Below are 13,898 nucleotides of genomic sequence, written 5' to 3'. Positions count from 1 at the left end.
TTTGGCTTTGTCATGCTTTGTATAGATTCTTGTTCTTGTTTTAACTTAATCTAGCATGCAAGAAATAGTTGCATAAACTGTGTATCCTGTTGTGGAAATGCAAACTCTTTTAGCCCTATTCCATATTCAGGATTTTTCTCTCTTTTTAAGGGAGACTATTCCTCTAATGTTATTTAAAAACCCACTGTTTGTCACAGGGAATCTGTCAAGATTGGATTTTTTCCACCCTTATGCATTTCATGTCTATTTCATACAGAAGTCATCTCACTGACTAGTTGAATTAATGACAAGAAGGACCTTATGAGTTTATCTGGCTTCTTGAAGTTTAGCCCAATTATTAAATTAAAATTGTTCTTAGGAAATAATACAAAATAGGCCCACTGTCTAATTTGGAGTATGTAATGGTGATGCCTTCTTTTAGTTTGCCTCACTTTTTATGTGCTTGTATTTCCTGCTGTTTTTCATTATTATTTTCCTTCTACTATCTTCTAAGATTTCTAACATCTAGTTTTAGAGGTTCTTTCCAGCAGAATTAAGTCAGTCTATCCTGTGCAGGTATCTCTTTCCTCCCTTACTAAGCTTTTCTCTGTCACTCTCTGTTCCCAACATAAATCTTAGTCATAAAGCCACTAATCTTCTTTTCACTTACAAATATATTGCCAATGTAGGCTCAGAGCATAAAGCACCTTTAGCAGTTGGACATTGGTTTCAGATTTACAGCAGCTCACACAGAAATTCATACAAGGTAAAATCCTGAAGTTAGGCACCATGCAGCTTTCATGCAAGATAGAATGTTGGGGTAAATCTAAATACCCTGTTTTTTTCTCAATTCACTGATGTTTATAAATATTAGTAAATCCCCTTCACTAGTGTTTGACCTCACATTAATCATCAGTTGTTAGCTAACATCAGATAGTATATCACTTTTCTTAGAGCAATGGCACTTTTGAGAGCTAGCAGGACAGGTTTTGACAGTGAATTCTTTATCTTTCTGCAGGAAGAATGACCTTTGTGTTGCTTTGATGAATACATTATGGGCAAGTCAGCTGTAAATAGGTATTTTCCTCTCAAATTAAAATTAGAACAGGAATTGCTGAATACAAGCAGAAGGCACAGAAGAGATCACAGGGTTTGAAACTAGCTTTAGAATTCTAAAATATAGAATTTTTTCTCTGTAGAAGAAAGTGGAAAGTGCATTTAGAAGGACACACTGCACTCTAGGTTCTTTTCATTCTACAAATGTAAGATTTTATGTTACTGGGACATTTTCTATTGCTCTTCTGTACTCTGGAGATTATTTGCACAAGTGAATTAAAATATTAAAATTACTCTTTCAAGCCATTCAGAAGGTATGTATTTTTTTAAATAAATTTCTCTCCTAAGACTGCAGCAGTGGTAAGGAACAGACATGATAAAACATGGAAATGTTTTTCTCGCTCTGTTAGTATATAGGTCACTTAAGATAATAGGTTAAATGTGTGTCACATTAGGACATGTGTATCACAATTCTGACTTCCAAAATGATGTTTTCTTTGATCAAAAGATGCAGTAGAAATAGTAGGAGCTTAAGTGGACTGTGTTGTAGTCTACCATTGCTTCTACTTTCATGTGATCGTATAGTAGAAAGGTATTTGTAGTGCAGATAAACTCAGTAATGTTTTGTAGATGAACTTAATGAGTTACATGGGACATAAAAGGAAATTATAGAAAAACAGATTGAGAACAGATGTTAGAATAATTTTTTTCTCTTGGAGAATAACTCTGTGTAATGGCCTAATGGGTTAGGTTGATAAAGCATAAACCCTGATACCAATCAAGTTCTAAATTAGATGCACCTTTGGAGAGATATGAATTTCTAAATGGCAAAACTTGGCCTGATTAAATTATGTTTATTTAGTTCATAAAAATGTTATAAAATAAATTATATCTTGTTATTGCATGGTGTTACAAGACTAAAATTGGATTTTTTAAGAATAGACACATATTTTCCTGAAGTGTGTAAATAAAATGAAAATGTTTAAATTAAGATTTTTAAAAGTTTACTATTTCCTTTTGTGCTTAATTTTGTCTTTGAATAAAATTAGTACCTTAACTGATAGTAGAAGAATAACAGCGTATATATGGTTAGTGCTTAATTAGAAATGCTATTAGCTTTGTATATGATCAAAACTTAGATATTAATTACCTTTTCTTAATATGGGACTAAATTAATTAAATCATGGCTATTGTACATTGTCTTTTAAAAAATGCTTTGTGTAATGCTAAATAGCAGGTGGTACATAATACTACTGCTTTAATACTAATGTGTTTCAGGTTTGGAAATCTGTCAGCCATTCATAACAGGGAAAATAGCTGTTTTGAAGAGAAGCCAATAAACATCTAGAGAACTTGCATATTTTTACTATTATTTAAGGGGTAAAAAATTACATATTGCTGCATTTTTTTTCAGTTACCTAGACTACGATGGAGATTTCTGTTAAACTGACTGTTGCTGTTTCTAAATTCTTAGTGAAGTGGAGTTTTATAATATTGGGTTAGCATTCCTTATTTGGCATACTACAGAAATGTGATAATGAATACCTAATATAATTAAGGTACCACTTTTTAAAGTTTCTTCTTTTTGTTTTCAATTCTGGTAATTTTCCTATTTGATGGACCTTTTTATTATGGGTAGTAGTTCAGCAGCATAGGAAATATAAAAGTAATGTTCCTGGCAATGCTTCTGCTTTCTTAGATCAGAAATGCAGGGCATATTATAAAGAATTGGTGAAGTATTTGCTGCTTCAAAGTATCTGCTGCTTCAAATTTCTTAAAAATTTTAAAGGGTTAACTTTATGCCAGATCAGGTATTGTCTTTGCTTGCATAGTCGGGATAATATCAGCATAAAAGCAAAGTGACAATTTATATTCTGTGTCCAATATTCTGGCTGATTCAAGGGAAAAGTCATTATAAACTGTACTTTGTGTAGATTAAATGTTTAGAGCTGGTACCCAGCAGTGCAGAGATGGTTATCCAAACAATATGTGAGGGTATCTAAGAAACAGTTATTAATAAGTGCATGGAATAACTGATATATTCCTGGATGTACACATGTGTAATGAGAAGCTCTCTCATAATTTTAAAAGTAAAACAGGCAAATTTTATCTTATAATGCTCTTATTTATACATTTACATATTTCCAAATGCCTCCAACCTGGGGATATGAAAGACCTTTATAAAATTAGGGCTTGCAACCAATGGCAGTCTTTCAGTTGTCATGCTTAACACCTGAACAAAAGCTCATTAAAGTCAGTGAGAGCTTTCTGTTGGCTTTAATGGCTTTGGATAAAGTTCTTTATGAGTTAACCTGTACAATCCAGTGTAAGGGCAAAAAGCTATTATCCTCCTTGTCTTCCTTGGAAACTTATGACACAGGTAGGTTCAGTACATTGTCAAAAGTATCTCTTTTTGCCCATCCAGGACCCTATCGTAGCCCTTTTCCTAAAAATATATCTTTTATGTGTTTATTTTCAAAACTAAATCTTGTTGAACCTGAGCCTAAATTTTTTGTTTGACAGAAGTTTTACATTCATAAGCTTCAAATGAACTGTAAATTCATGGAATAAAATATCTGAAAAACATTTATATCTGTTTAACCACATTTTCATTTAACAGCACAAACCTGTAGACTGTGGCTAGGAATCTATAAACTAGGGTGACACTGAACAGAATATACTGGATTTATTCGTTATTTTGATTTGATTTTCAAAGGCAATCATCATCCCTTTCAGCGATAAGATAGGAATGGTTTAACTTTTAACCCTCAATGGGCAAATTCAATTACAAACAGTAGTAGAATGTGATTTTTAAATTTTTTAATGATTTTAAAATTATTTTTATTTAATGATTTTTTTAGGTTGATCTAGTATTTCTCTCTGTAACTACTGTTAGTGAATACAAGTAGTCAAAAGCAGAAAATAAGAAAATTACATTAGAGATTACATTCAATGGAAATATGATATTTCTAATAGAGTGCAGAGGTTACTGCTGGTAAAGGAACTATTTAAACCAGGATGTCTGCAGCTTGTGAGAGTACCTCTGCTTCATTTGCTCTGTTATCTTCTGAGGGAGGTTCGGTGGACAGTTGACAGAGGAAGCAGATCTCTTTCTGCAGTTTTGAATTACTTACATAACAGCCAAAAAAGAATACCACATGTCTTGAAAGTGCACATCATCTTGGTGATGATCTTGCCATCTGGAGAAACTTTCATATGTGAGCTGTAAACTAGTGCAGGGATTACATATCTCCCTGAAATGGAGCAGCCTCTAAGACAAGAGGTGGGAAGAGTTTAAGAGCTCCCAGCAGTGCACTGAACATCACTGCATTGAATCGCACAGTAAGGCACATAGCTAGGGCACGCTTCCCACAGAGCTCTGCCAGGGCTTGAAATACCTGCTGACTCCAAAATGCCATTCAAAGAGGCTTAAGACAAATATGTCAATGGCAGAGTACCAAACCCTGTTTTTCTTACTTTAGAACAGTCAAGAAGAGATAGTCAAGGGTGGCAATACAAAAGTGTGATTTTAACAAGAAAACACTTATCTGTGCTTACACTCCTAAAGTTAACGTAGGTGAGGAGAAGAGTGATGACAAAGGAGTCAGTGAAGGCTGGGAATGACCTGCTGGGGACTTGTCTGCATTAACTTGCTAACAGATGTTGCAGATTCTTCAGTTAATCTTTTGCTACCACTGCCACCAGTGCACCTTCACTCTGCGATATAGATGTAGCCTTGGAGAGTGGTGTAACTCCTATGGGGTCAGTGACATTTCTAGCTCTCTCTTGGGTATTAAAGAAGAAATGAAGCCTGTGTTTAAACAGGATGTTAGTGCAAATATGCAATCACTGCCATTCCATATTATTTATCTCTGGCTACTGGCAAAAATGAAACAGGTGAAACTGTTTAAAATCAGAAAAAAGACTTTGCTTATGGAGCATGAAGTTACCAGCACTAAATGGCATGGATGCACAGCTTGAACTTGTAAAAATCTATGGTGAATAAAACAGATAGGGCAATATGTGTTATGACTGATGATAAATAAAGCTCGAAGGGTAAATATGCTTGTCTCTTTGAGAGAGTACTGTATGTGAGATGCAAATTGGGATGGTGGCTATTCTGTGAAGAATGACAATTCACTCCAGGAGCTGCTGAAGGGGAGCCTTGCAAATAAGATTGTGTGGCCTGACTGTCCGTTAAATTATCATGGCTAACTGAATTTGCACTATAGGGAATAAAAAGTCCCCTATAGCTGTCCTAATTATTTTAGAAAGTAAAATATTTCGCTTGACTATTTTAAACCAATGCATATGGTTATTATCATATGACTAAAAGCTCTTAGTTATGGCTACTCTATTTCTTAGCAATAGAAAGTTTGCTTTTTGTCTTAGTTATGTCAAATCTTATTTTATGCATTCTAGCTAATTTTCTCTATTACTTGTAAATGTAATTTATTTAGCATTGATAAAGCTTCAGTCATTCTGCTTATGAAGCAGGATTTATGTAACAAATTCAAGCACAATGAATTATTAATGCAAATATTTAGTATTTCTGAATGCAAGAACCTTTAAAGAATTTTTCAACCACATTGAAAAGAATGGTAGTCTGAGCCGTCTTTTGGCATCACTTATATTGAAATAAACTAGGAAAAATGTTGAAACAGTACTGGATCTATTTACTGAAATATTAGAAGAGATCAGAGAGCTGTCAGAATCATGCAATCATTTTTAATTATCTAATTTGAACAGCTCTGCATTCAAATATAATAATTTGTGAAACTCTGTGTATGCCTTCATCCATTTCCTAACAATTCTATTTCTCTCATGTTACTGTTTGGAATATTCTTATATTTGATAATATTTCTGCAGGGTTTGTAACATTATAATGTCTATATTGAATTTTTAAAAATTGCTTGTTTTAATACATACAAGGCACAAAGGAACCTTTGTTGACTTCTCTATAGTTTAACTGTGTAGGAAATTTTGATTCATGCTGGCATTCATATTAAGGTTTGCCAGGACATAATTGAAAAAAACTCTTAATGTACTTATTTCTTTATAATATTACCTCCTTGGACATGGATTATTGTCAAAGCTCAGACAGTGATTACTAAAAAAAAGTTCTAAATTTTAGTTTGCAGAATTAGGACATTTTTATTTACCTGATTCCATTTTTGGATACGATAAATGCTTTGGTGCAATAAGTGCTCATGTCATTAAAGGTCCCAATCCTAAAATAAGACTATTTTACTCTAGCACCTTGTTTACATGATTGCACATTATATTGGAAGCTTAAAAATGTGTGTTTGTGTGGCAGTGAATGTGCAAACAAATGTATTTGGTTTTTTTACATGTGTGTGTTTATTTCATTGAGAAGCAAAACAGTGTTGAACCATGACAAATACTATACTAGTACTGCTATGACTTATTAGAGGGAAGCGATGCTTTCCATGCACTTGGTGCAGTGTGCTTTGGAGATTCTCTGCAGCAGAGTTGGTAAATAAACCCTGAGAAAGGCCCCTGTGACAGACCTGTAGCTCACCATGCAGAGGCTCAAAGCAGGCTTTGCTCAGCCTTGGGGGGGAAGGCTGCAAGGAGAGGTCAGAGGTGTCCTCAGCGCTGCTCAGCGCGTGGGGAAGGCAGGGCCAGCCTCCTCTGAGACACGGGGTCGTGGGACAAGGGACACCAGGAACAGCGCGCAAAGTTCTGAATGAGCATTAAGTTATTGAAGTTTGGGTTTTTTTTCATTATGGCAAAGTCGTGCACTGGTTGCTGAAAAAATTAGGAAGATCTCCATTTTTGGAGATAGTAAAAAAGTCTGCCTGGAGAGCCCTGAGGAACTTGAGTTGGCTGAGTCCTGCCATGTGGGAGGTTGGACTCCAGATAAGGTAGGATAAGGTAATCTCCAGATGCCCCTTCCTACCTATATGTCTGTGCATATAGGAAAATGATTTTTATTTTGTCAGTAACTCTTTTATTTAGCATTTGGACAGTAAACTGACAAAAGTTATGTGTTAACACTGATGGAATCACATTTATCAAGAGAGAGAAAATAGTAAATTTACTTTTCTATTGCTGCAGTCTCTCAGAAGATTATCATTATTATTGTATTCCCTCTGTTCTAAAATGAATAGTTTGGAAAATATACTAGATATCATGAATTTTCCTAATCTGGCAGTATTTAAACTCCAGCCTGAGCAGAGAAGAAAATTTTTTCTCAGATATTAACAGCAAACACTTTTTTTTTTTTTAAGCAGTACTTCAGACTTTATAGGTATGTTATGGAGCAAATAACAATATTTAATTTGAGCTAAATCTAATTTTTATGAGGATCCTGATCTTTCAAACATTTGTTTTTATATATTTTATGTCTATAGGATTTTTTTAATAAAGTCCTGGGCCTGCATGTTTCAGACTGCTCTTCTTGTTTATGTTATGTCTTTTCTCCATCTCTTATTTTGAAATACTTATTAAACTAAGCATCCTAGTTCAAACTGATTCTGGTGATGACAGCTAATTCAGTAAAAAATTAAATTTTTAATTAAGCAGAACTTTTGCTGTTAAATAATTCCTGATTGTTATCCAAGCAATCAAACCATTTTCCAAACTGTGTGGGCTTTTTTTGAAAAATACAATTGTAATGGACATATTTATTTATTTTGTTATTAAATTTCAGAAAATAAAAGGATAAAAATGTTTTTTGATGAACATAATCATGGTCTTGTCAGAGAAACGTTCAGATTGATAGCAGAATGTTCAAGTTATTTTTTCTCTCACTGCAGAAGAGACAAGTAAGAATAATTCTTCAGAGGTAATTCTTACAGAATGTTACATTTGGTGAGAGGGATAATGCCTACTAACAGAGTAGCAAATAGGTTTGCAAAACAAATCATAAAATATATTCCTCTTCCCCTGATTGGCATTTGAGATAATGTTACTTAATTAAAGTTGGGTATAGTTCTTTTAAGTTACTTGCTCTGAGGATTTGGGCACTGCAGATTAGCATCTATTAAGGTCTGAAATTTTATGTAGATTTTAATTAAGAGTTCCTGCAACTCAATGTCAGATTCAGGAAGCAGCACAGTTTTTGTTTTTCTCTTGTCAGTCTGGAGATTTAGAAAAGAGTTGTGTATAATAAGAAAACTGGTATTTCCTCTTTCACATATGCACCATTTATATAGCTATAATGTATGTCCTGATGGAATTATTGAAAGTGTGTTTGAATGCATTTGATGCAAACCTGAAATCTCCTATCATATGATCATCAGCCCTCTGTGGTCATGAGGACAAGTCCCATGTAAAGTTTTGATTGTGAACCTTGATAACAATGGCTGCAAGCTGCAATATCTGTTACTCATTATCACGTTTTCTAATTGCAAAATTTTGTTTTTACTGCAGGTAATCTATCCCAATGTAATTTTAAGGAATGTTATTCTAAAATATGTATGTATTAGAGCTTGTACCAATGCTGTCTCTTCTTCCATGAAATATATCTTCTTGAAGCTGGGAGACCAGATTACAAGCTTTGGGGTTGTTAACTTGTACACCTCTTATTCGTGAGATATCACTTTTTGCAATGGGGGTAGAAGGAAACCACAGTAGTAGTTAACATGATGTGATGAGATCTGATATTTCTTTCCTAGCAAAGGTATAAATCTGAAGATGATGAACAATTTTCACTCTAAATCATGGGTCATTGATTGGTAATTGATCAGTTGCTAGAAAGAATGAGAAAGAAAGAAAGAAAGAAAAGACAAATCTATAACTCCACAAAATAACACTTCCACTTCTGGTGGAAATCATGCAATTTTAGTAACAAAAATCTGTGCAGCATCAGTTAAACTAATAAGAAAAACAAAAGTCTCTCAGTATTCTATGATGGTAAAATGAATTATCAGGTATTTTCTGGGTGAGTCACTTCATGATCTTTCTTAAGAGCATAGTAAGTGGTCCCCACAAAGACTGCTTTACAGCCATTGGATTAATGTATATGAAGGGGTACTTAAGCAAAGGGTTAAACTTATTAAAACCTTTAGTCAGCACTGCCAGAGTTATTATTTGTAGAATATATCTTTGACTTGGTACACAACCAAGACAGGAAAGCAAAGAGCTACAAACCTTCCCAATTTTTCTTTTGGACTACCTTAGCAGGACTCAGGTTTTTTGTAGTTTAGCCAGTCAGAAATTTTAAAGCCAAAAGCTCATCTTCCTTCCACTAAAAATGCACAAAAGAAATAACAGAAAGTTTGAAGGTACTATCATGTTAGCAGTTTAGTATTTTCAATTATGCCAAATCATATTCACATATTTTCATATTATGAAAATTAAAATTCAGGTTTAATTTGCAACTTATTAAAAACCAGGATTTGTATAATTTAGATGCCAACATAACAGACTCTGGACTGCTCTGTAACAGATGTGAAACTGGTATCCAACACTGAATTTTGGCCATATACACACTACCTCTAATGAAAGCCAGGGGAAGCCTGTGACCAAAACAAGATGTAATACACTGAAAAAGGAGAGGGATCAGAAGAAGTGACTACCTACAAAATTCTCCATGACTTCTCCTTGGCAGGTTATAGCTCCACCTAATGTAATGCTCACCTTCACATTTCAGAGGCTTTGGCAGGTAGAAAGAGCTCACCAGATGATGTTTTTTACCATTTCAGAGATTAGACACAGGCATTCCAGGACACATTTTTTTTCATGACTCTTATAATTCTGTCACAACCATGAGACACTAATTGAAATTTGTTCTTAAAAATGCTGCTAATGCAGGTTTTCACATGTAGGATAATTCAGAAATACCTATGTTACTCTTCCAGACTGAATAGTAAAAAAATGAATGTTTACTTTGAAGTGAAATTAGGCATGCCCCTCAGAAGTTTTGATATTGCTGCAACTGCTGTGTTCTCTGTATCCTCAAGCTGTGGAGAGATACAACACTCTCCTTTGACAAGCTCAATATATTGTTTTCTCTGAGGTGTGTATTGTTTTCTGGTAAGTCCTGTAATACAGGCCTTAAGAACTACTACTGCAGGACTTCAGAAACTGCTTCATATTAATGATATCTGTACCCAAATATGCTGTTAAGTCTTATGTATTGTCAGAGGAATTTTAGAGGCCCTCAGAGTTCTGCATGCATCAGTGAAAGCGTAAGGTCTCAATTCCAAACATTTCTTAGTTAATATATGATCTGATTATACTTAGTGAGTGGAGCTATGTAAAGAATAAATCTAATTTTCACAGTTATTAAAATGTTTTAATATCAGGGTGAATTTTTGTTCTCATCAATTTTCAAAGAAACCATTGTATTTTCAATTAAAGAATTTGATAGTATTACAAAGAAATTAGCTTTAAAATGAAAAATATTTAGATTGAACAAGATAAAAAATAGAAGAATAAAGTCTTAATGTTTGCATGAACATCTTAATGATGTTGAGTTAGGAAGAAATGTCATTTAGTCACTTTGGATCCCATTCAGAACTCTCTTATATCTTCCTACTGTTAGGTTCTCTGAGAGACTTTTTCTGTAAATCTTTCATAAGTACTTTTCTGTTGTCACAGCATCTCACTTTCAAGAAGAAGAAGGGGAAAATGCATTTGTTTAAAATCTGCAGCTCATTGTTTCCTTATACTGTGAGTGCTCTACTAGCCCCATTAGTTGTGCACATACCAGCTATGTTTGTACATAACAGGTATGTTTGTACAATGGAAACTTGCTCAAGGAATGGATTTTAGTACATAAGCTAGAAACAAAGTTCATATAAAAGAACTCATATCTCTTCCCTTCTATAATATTCACTCTCCTCTTCCAAGTTTGTTCAAAGCTGTGTATTTTGCATTGTGCATAGAAAAAGACGCAACTCACATAACAGTAGAAGAAAATCTTGTATTTCTGTTGTAGCATTCATCTTATGTTTGAACTATATCCTTAAAAAAGAAAATAATAAAGATGCTATCTTGATCATTTATATTTGCATTTGCTTGCAGTATGGTTTGTATGGAAGGCTGATTTTGCATCTATGTTTTAGTTTGAAGTTTCAGGAAGCAGTGCAGCCTGAAGTAAGTCATGCACTAAAATAGATTATAATGGGATATCTTTCTTCCCTGGTTTGCTTTTAGAGTTCTCTCCTGGCACATTTTACACAAATTAATTTGACAGTAACAAAAACTAAAAAGGTATTTGGATTACTTCAGCAGTAAACTAGCAATAGAGCCATGTCATTTCAATTTATCACTTGTCTTTAAGTGTGTGAAACCTTAGTGCTTCATCACATTCAAATAGATTGCTTATATATAGAAAAAAGCTGCAGACTTCACAGAGAGGGAAAAAAAATTATCAACTGCCAGCTGAGCTTTCACATTCTCCCTGACTTGCAAATTTTTTTTAGTGAATCTTGCACTACCTGAAGTAGAACAACATAGTAACCTTAGTTTTACCCCTGTTACTATGTCTCAGGCTATTAGGGGTTTATCCATCAAAAAGAGCTCTGACCCTAACAATACACTGGGCCTTTGAAATTATAACCTGAGAGGCAAATCCTGTGAAACCAAACTTAACCTGTACAGTTAGCTTTTATCCTAGTAGCATAAATCTGTGTTTCTTGGTACACTGAAGACATCTACTATATTCCCAGGGTTATACAGGAAAAGAGAACATGTACTTATTCAATGATGCTTGCAGAAACATATTGAAAACAAAAGGAAAAAAAAATTTAAAAAAAATAGAAGTTGCTATATTTTCCTCTGATAAATTCTACAGAGACTGAAAATTGAAAATAGGCTAGACAGATGATGTATTATAAAGTAATTGTTAAAAAAAGCACAAATGTTCTTTGAATAATCTTACCTCCAGGTATATCATGTTTGTAAACTCAGAAAGAAAGAAATGCAATTTCTTCTAGTATTTTAAATCTGAATTTTTTCCTTTTTTGGTCAAAAAAAGTGAGGTCAGAGCACACATACTATTTTTACAAAATCCAAAATTTAAAGTAAATGATTGATCTATTGAAAATCCAATGTTATTTATTGTGCATAATTAAAGAACTAGCACACTTATAATCTAAAAAGCCTCAGTGAATGAATTCTTCCAACTCAATAATAAATATCTATGTAAAATGAACTTAGAAAATAATATCAGTAAAATTTCTATTTCAAACTATATTCCTTTTTTTCAATGGGGCTTAATAATATGCTGCTACATGTGCTAGTTTTATGATGGATCATTATGGTCTTGTGCTCTTGATAGTGTCTTGCTGCAGAAACCAAGACTAGTGAAACAAAAAGTAGTAATAGTACAGCACCTTTAGTTTCAACAAAGTATTGATACAGTGGATAAAAATAAGGTTTGATTATTCTTCAGAGGTTTTTTCCTTGTCAGAATACCTGGGTGCTTTTTCTGAAAAGTAAACGGTATAATCTAAGGAGAAATAGCTCTGTTTACCAGGAGCAGACAAAGTAGCAGATACCAGTAATACTTGGAAAAGATTCAGTTACCTTGGGAATAAAAACATTAACTTTATTCTTCTTTTGAATTCCACTTGAAAACCTTTATTCTTAGCTCTCTAGAGAAAGTCCCAATTGGCATTTAAATGCATGTATTTTTAAATGAGATTCATAAGGGACTAAATCTATCAAAGTTTCCTATAAAAAAATAATAGAGAGATGCTTCTTATAGGTTTTGAAGTAAAGAATTAAAATTTATCTTTAAAATGGAATGGTGCCAGCTTTCTGGAGACTAATTTAAACTTTTCATAGAATAAGCATTACATAGCATTAAGACAGGTAGCTTTAGATTTCATGCCTTCTCTGCAACAAAGGGTAACATATTTTTTCATTGCATTTGGAACAGGACAAAAGATACGTCATCTTTTCATCATTTTGAAATTTCAGTAAAAGTGCAAATTAGGCTCCAGTATTAACACGGCTTTCAGTGACAGCACAGTGATGACATTAAGCAATCTCTTAAAAAATATTGCATTCATTTTTCTGTTCTATATAGATATAAAGATACATTCCAGTTTAAAAATAATTACAGGCCTCCTTGAGGTCTGGGGCATTTGCAATTGCTTTATTACCTAAGTCAGGTAAAAAAAAAAAAAAAAAATCCCCAAAGCTTTTGTAAGGTAAAACAGGTTTATCTTGTATCTGCTTTGCACAGTATGTTAAAGTATTTAAAACTTGGGAAAAATCTTGTCTCTGGGAATTTTGCCAGGGTCAGTGATGTCAGGACTTCAAGCCCCAGCAGGATTTTCCTGCTGATGCTGTGCTGCAGACGTATGGGCGCAGACTGTCCCCAGCAAGGGACAGCACATGGCTCTCCCAGCAATGCCTTGCTCCAGCCCCTGCCATGCTCCATCTGTTCAGGGCTGGCAACACTTGCAGAGAAAGGGATCATATCTTTGACATACAACCATGCACCAGAAGATTCTTATTCCTTTGTCACAGTTAGAGATTTCCTCTGTTATTCTGATGTTGTTTTGTGGCACATAAATGCTAAATACAGGTAGCGGAGCTAATCTTTCTATTTGTATGGTAAGAACCACCCTGTCCTTCAAACCACCATAGTCAGAGGTAGCACTTTGCCAGTGAGGAACATCTCCCAGTACCTGGGGCTAATTCTAAAATTCATAATTGATCTCATGTTTTAACACTAAGAAAAGGGTTGCATACCATAAATGGAATACCTTTTTCTCAGTTGTGTATGTGAAAAATGCTTGTAGTACTGTTTCTTATAATTCACAGCCTCTGTGTATCACCAGCTAAAATTGAAAATAGCCAGCAAATTGTAAATACATTTGCTAGATAGGGACAATTTGAAGTATGAAACAATAAACTGGAAAGTCTCTTGAGGTTCT

At 34.0% G+C, this 13,898-nt stretch overlaps 1 protein-coding gene across 5 annotated transcripts in view; it reads left to right on the top strand.

The window, feature by feature from the left end:
* IMMP2L (inner mitochondrial membrane peptidase subunit 2) overlaps window positions 1-13,898 on the top strand; it is a 407,353-nt gene that overhangs the window by 315,173 nt on the left and 78,282 nt on the right. The gene's annotated exons all lie outside the window — the stretch shown is intronic.

This window comes from Pyrgilauda ruficollis, unplaced genomic scaffold (assembly GCF_017590135.1).
Source record: "Pyrgilauda ruficollis isolate IOZ18807 unplaced genomic scaffold, ASM1759013v1 scaffold27, whole genome shotgun sequence".
Classification (NCBI taxonomy): domain Eukaryota; kingdom Metazoa; phylum Chordata; class Aves; order Passeriformes; family Passeridae; genus Pyrgilauda; species Pyrgilauda ruficollis.
The sequence above is the reverse complement of the archived record's forward strand: the minus strand, read 5'-3'. Positions and strand labels throughout refer to the sequence as shown.